This window comes from Gossypium raimondii, chromosome 4 (assembly GCF_025698545.1).
Source record: "Gossypium raimondii isolate GPD5lz chromosome 4, ASM2569854v1, whole genome shotgun sequence".
Taxonomy (NCBI): Eukaryota; Viridiplantae; Streptophyta; class Magnoliopsida; order Malvales; family Malvaceae; genus Gossypium; species Gossypium raimondii.
The window spans coordinates 6,109,980-6,116,467 of NC_068568.1; the positions used below are offsets into that span (position 1 = coordinate 6,109,980).

At 32.2% G+C, this 6,488-nt stretch overlaps 1 long non-coding RNA gene across 1 annotated transcript; it reads left to right on the forward strand.

Moving 5' to 3' along the window:
* Nucleotides 1-1,647: 1,647 nt before the first annotated feature.
* Nucleotides 1,648-3,959, forward strand: LOC105780419 (uncharacterized). The gene is made up of 3 exons (XR_001129272.2): nt 1,648-2,240; nt 3,391-3,445; nt 3,541-3,959. It is a non-coding gene; the product is annotated as an uncharacterized LOC105780419 (long non-coding RNA).
* The last annotated feature ends 2,529 nt before the right edge of the window (nt 3,960-6,488 follow it).

A 6,488-nucleotide genomic window follows, 5' to 3' on the forward strand; every position in this document is an offset into this window, starting at 1 on the left:
TGACTAAGTTACAAAACAACATTTAAAGTAACAAGACAAAATGAAATACAACAGTAGCAATGTGCTTCAGCTGCTACATGCATGGCTCGGGCAGCTTGTTCTGCAATTTGATGTTGCATGTGTTGCATAGAAGCCAAACTTAAACACTAAAAGACTTGAAAATTTTAAAAAGAAATGGGAAAGTGATATTCATTCTAGTTCTACCAAATTAAACAGTTTTGGGTATTTGGCATATGATACTGTTTGGGCACTAGGTAAGGCTGTTGAAATGGTTCCATAGGAGAGCTCTAATGTTAATGGAGAAAATCATCACAGAAATACAAGTCAGTTTCCTGTTACAAAAGTCTCAAAAATAGGCAAAATGATCCTAAACGGGTTACTAAAAACAAAATTAAAAGGCCTCAGTAGAGATTTTAGTTTGGTTAGAGGACAGTTGCGATCTTCAGCTTTTGAAATCATCAACGTGATAAATAACAAGGAAAAAGTTATTGGGTATTGGACCCTTGAGAATGGATTGATTAGGAATCTAGGCAAAGCTAAAAAAGGGAAATCAATGTCCAAATATGAACTTAAACCACCTATATGGCCAGGAAACACAAAATACATACCCAGAGGTTGGACAACACCTGTTGGTGGTAATAAGTTAAGGATCGGGGTCCCTGATAAAACTGGCTTTGAAGCATATTTGAAACTGGAACAGGATCCTTACACCAAGGAGTCCACTGTAACAGGGTTCTCTTATGATGTCTTCGATGAGGCATTAGCGTTATTACCTTTTGCAATTCCCCATAAGTTGATTCCTTTCCCCATTGGTCCTAATGCAGGAACATACAATAAGCTTCTTTATCATGTCAAAAACCAGGTGCTTGGCTAGAATTAGATAGAGATTTTTCTTCATATTATTTCCATTTATTTTGACACTAATCAATAGCATATTCTTTGTGGTGGTATAGAAATTCGATGCTGCAGTGGGAGATATAACAATTCTTGCAAATCGGTCTCAGTACGTAGATTTTACATTGCCTTACTTGCAATCAGATGTGTCAATGGTTGTGAAAATCGAATAAGATGACAGAAATAATATGTGGATATTCTTAAAGCCACTGAGTTGGAATCTTTGGTTAACGACTGGAGCAGCCTTCGTTTGTACAGGTTTAGTAGTATGGATTTTGGAACACCGTATCAACAACGAGTTTAGAAGTTCCGCACATCAACAAGTAGGAACAGTTTTTTGGTTTTCCTTTTCAATTCTAGTGTTTGCTCATAGTAAGTAACATTTCTTCTATCTAAATTTGAATAAATTCAAGTTTCTTTTTTATCAAGTAAGCTAACTTGAATGTGTTGCTTGGTTTTAAGGGAGAAGATAATAAAATATTTCAGTAATTCATGTCTTTATTTTCATCAAAACCTATCATTGTAAGAAAATTTCATAAGAGTATTTGGTAAATGGCTTGAATATGCTTCATATGCCTTTTCTTACCTTCCTTCAATCCTTAGTTAGTTTCTTTCCATTCTTAACAACACTAGGATCAAGTTCCTCATATTTCTCTTGTCACCTTAGTATCACATTTTATTTACTTTCTCTCTCCTTCATCCATGAACTCATAAATTCTAACATGAAAACTAAACTTTTATTGTTGTAAGACACTTGATTTCACTAACAACATGTTTGGTTGGGGGGAATAGGAATGCATTCCCCCCAATTCGGTGAGCCCACCACCAAACTAACGTTTGGTTGGCTGTAATACCATTACAGCCTGAATCCATTCAGGCCCTATTACATGAAAAGGCTGTAATAATCATTCCTTGCCTTTAAATCTGATTAGCTATTCCATCCGCCTGTTCCGATTTTCCTTTTCCCATTTTCTAATTTTTGCCCTCAGCTTCATCTTCTCCTTCTGTAACTTTCTTTCCAACCATCTTTACGTTTCCCTTTTCTTCCATTGATTGCAGAGGAGACCTAGATATTTCAGGTAATTTATTTTTTCCTTCTTTATGATTTTTCCTTCTTTATGATTTCCATTTCAACCCTATTTTACCCTCCCAATCCAAAAGCATACTATGCAAACGGAAACTGCCAGGAAAGTCAAGGCTCCACCCGCTCCTGATTATTCACTTTCATCTTCGCATCTTTCGCCGGCTCCACCGTCTCAAATCTCCAGCCCAACTATTTCGCTCACTCTCTTATTGGACTGATCGAAGTCCAAGTGCTTCTTCACTTTATCGGTGCCTATTTTCAGGTTATATTTCCTTTTATTCTATACTTTTTTTTTGTATTTTCTTTGATTTTTCTCTTCGTCTTTGATTCTAGGTTTGTGCAATTTCTTTTTCTTCTTTTTTGTGGTTTTACTAGCAGTTTTTAGTGGCTGATTTGTCTTGCTTTTGTTTTTGTTCTTCAAATTTGTCTCATTTTCTTGGGTTGAATCTTCATTCAAAACATTTATGTGCTTTGTTTTTGTTAGCTCTGATTTTGTATTTTGGGTTTTTTTTTTTTTAACATTACAATGTATTAATTTTTTAACTGGGTAGATTTTGGAAGTCTTGCATCTACGATGTATGGGTCAAATAATAAATGTGGTAGATGCATAGAATTTAAGCAATAAATTCAGTGACAATAGAGGATTTTTCATACCCTAGCTGTGAATCAATTTAATGTACCAATTTAAAAAACTTTCTTCAATCTTTCCGAGTCTAGCATTGATTCTTCGTTCTTCCAATCATTTCTAGGATGCCACTTAATTGCCTATTTTGTGACTGGGTTTTAGCTATGTTTGAGAACCTTGGATTGATGGTCACAGTAATACATGACTTGAAACGCATACTTTTTGGCAAAGATAACAGTTTGCTGCCTCTGATGCCATCTTGAAATTCTCTAGCTAGAAGTGAAGCAGGAATAATATCGGATTGGGAGGAATTTTGAAAGGGACTTGGTTGTTTTTATCTAGTTATTCGGATGTAAATTGACATCTATTATGCAATCTTTCATGGCATTTACGAGTGTTGATTTTCTTCACAAGTTGGGGTTTGGAGGTTACTCAAATGGAAGTTTGCTGTTTGTCTGACATTCTGGGAAATCAACCCTTGTGACTTCCCCCAGTTCTGCTATTGCATTGGTGGGTTTTCTGTGTTTTTAGTGGTAGCACAACATTCCCAGATTGAGCTTACCGGAAATTTGATGAGTACTTGCAAGCAGATGGTTTGATTTGTCTTATTTTATTGCTTGTTGGAAATTATTGCATTCTTCCTCTGATGAAAAGCTCCTCAAGTTTCACCGTATTGATTCTGGTTGCTGGACTTGTTGGGTGAAAGCTATTCTCTTGTTGGACCTGCCCTCTTATTGTTTTTTACTGTTTCAGATATCCATTCATGGTTTTCATTTTCTTGGTGTAGGACTGGAGTACCACCTGTTCAGAGGAGGGCTAAGAATGGAGGTTTTGCAGCAAAGGTATTCTTTGTTACATGATTCAGAGCATTTGAATGAATCGCATGTTACACAAGTAATTCTGTATTGATGTCAACTGGCAAATTTTATCTTTGTAGCCAATCCAGCACCAGCCGCAACAGCAACAAGAAGGGAATGTAGTTACAAAGCAAAGGCCTCATACACTGGATTCGTTGTTTGCCGATATGAAAAAAGAGCGAATGAATGGTCCTGCACAATGTAACGGCAGCAGTCGACAAAAAATGCCATGGAGAAGAGGCCGATTTGGCAACTGATGGTGTTGTGAGACGTAGTATTCCCTCTGCTGCTGGACAAGCTATCTCGTCTTTTTTGGGCAATATAGATGCTTGTTTTTCTTACTTTCGCCATCAAAATAATGCGAGCATTTTACGTGAGAAAGTGACAGTTCAGTTGTATAGTGATTTTCCTTCGTTTTCTATTGGCTCGTGGACTGTACCCCTTGAGAATTGATACAAATAGGGTTGTTCATTTTTTTAATTCAGTTAAATTTAACCTATATTATTGAGCTTGTAGTGCGCAAAGGTTCAGTCATCCCAGTCATTTTCAGTTCAAAATATAATCGATATTCCTGAAGTTTTATTCTATTTCAATAGCAGGCTTTGAACAAGGGTTTTATGCAAAATCTGAAAGTATTTTGATAAAAATATTAAGTCAAATATGTGTTGGGCTTTCATCTATCATTTATGCTAATAACCATGTGTTTAAACTTAGTATTTATTTAAAAAATACATAAATACCTTAATATTTAAATCATGATACTAAAGTAAATATTAAAAATATGTTCTAAAGTTATTTATATTTTTATAATTCACTAAAATAAAAAAAGAATATAATGATAATAAAAGAAATGCATATATATATAATTATTAGATATTAAAAAAATATATATATATATATATATATATATATATATATATATATATATATATTGGATGGTATAATGACATGATAGAATGTCATTACAATGTTATAACTTTTGATGTTGTAAAATTTTATAACTTATAGATTATGACATATAAACTAATGAAATCATGTAACTTTTGTTAATATATGAATATTATGTTTGGATGTAAAATATAATTCATAAGTTATTTATTACTTCTAATATTTTTATTTTTATTGTAGAATAATTAAATTATTTGTTTCACTAATGATATTTTAGCATATTAAATATGTATTGTAGTTTAAAAATAATAAAGTAGATTATATATTATTTTTATTGTATTATATATTATGATTTTTAATTCATATAATAATAAATATTAATAATTTTATTAAATTATGTATTATTTTATTAAATTATATTTAATAATAATTATGTTAAAATATGGTTAAATTATTTATTATTTTATTAAATTATTGTTAATAATAATCTTATTAAAATTTAATAACAATAACAATAATCATCTACCTAAAAAAATTATGCTACGGGCATTCTAGTCATTTTAGTTTTTTTTTCTTATGATATTACAACATCATTCAATTCAACCAAACACAAGAATACTATTACAGTTCTATTCCATTCCATTCAACCAAACAATTGAATTACTGTTTACAGCTTTATTCCATTACAGCTCTATTCAATTACAGCTCTATTTCATTACAGTGAACCAAACGTACCCTAAGAAATTTGCTTTAAAATCAAAGGTTTTTGGTGGAGATATGTTTGGTGAATTATAAGAAAATGAAAATTTCTTTCTTTCTCTATGCATGAGATGTTTCATGTATGGGAAGTATGAAGAAAATTTTTCATACTTTCTTTAATATTTATCAAATCTCAAATAATAAAATAATAAAACTATTCTATCACTATTGTAATAGCCCGATTTTAGGCCTAGTCGGAATAGTGGTTTCGGGACCACAAATTTGACGAGGAAAAATTTATTTTTTTATTATATTTTTATGGTCTACAATTTTACGAAATTATTTCATAAAAATTTCGTTCAAAAATTTCGACGTTTGGACACTCAATTTAGCCAAAAGGACTAAATTGTAAAAAGTGCAAAAGTTGAATTCTACATGTTAGAAGTGTCCAATTGTTATGAAATTTTAAATTGAAGGTCCTTAAATGGTAATTAGACCATTGGTTAACTTGTTGGACAAAAATGGATAAGAGATAAATGAAATAGGATATTTTTAAGTTGGGGGCATTTTGGTCATTTAGTAATTAAAAGAATTAAAAAGGCCAAAATAGCCAAAAATTTGTCCATCTTCTCCATGATGAACGAAAATAGCAAGGTGGAAGCCATGGTTAGGGTTTTCAAGCTTCCAAGCTCCATAGTAAGTGATTTCAAGCCCCGTTTTTAATGTTCTTTACGTTTTTGAAGTCCTAGTAGCTTAATTTAGTTTATTCTAGCAATAATTTAACCTAGGGTTTATATTTGGAAAAATACCCATAGGTGAAATGTGTTTATTTTGATGTTTTATGGTAGAATATGAAGCTTGAAATTGTGCTAAACATTTTTTGCTAAGCGATTTTCGGTGAAAACAAGTGAAACGACATAATCGGTAAAAATTATTATTGTTCATAAGTGCATGTTAGAGCAAGAATTTGATGTTGCTATAGAAGGGAAAAATTTTCAGCATGTTATAAAACATAAGAAAAAGGAATAAAGTTTAATTTTCGAGCCTAGGGGCAAAATCATAATTTTGTGAAAATTTAGAGGCAAAAATATAATTTTGCCAAAATATGATTTTTGGACTTGATTGAATAATGTGAATGTTATATAAGCTAAATATATTATTATAAATCGAGAAAGACGAGAAATTGACATTGATTGGTAAAAAAAAAGTGAGAAAAAGTGAAATTTCCCGGTTGAACCTTCGGAATGAGAGAGATACGAATGAAGTGACAGAAATGATCACATGTGTGGCACGGACTGTGTGTAGGCCACTATGTAAAAGTGAAAGTGATGGTCACTTGTGTAGTATTATGTGCAGGCTACTACGTGTACCGGAATGATAGGTCACATGTGTAGTACTATGTGTAGGCTACCATGCGTACCGGATAGTTTCGATCACGTGT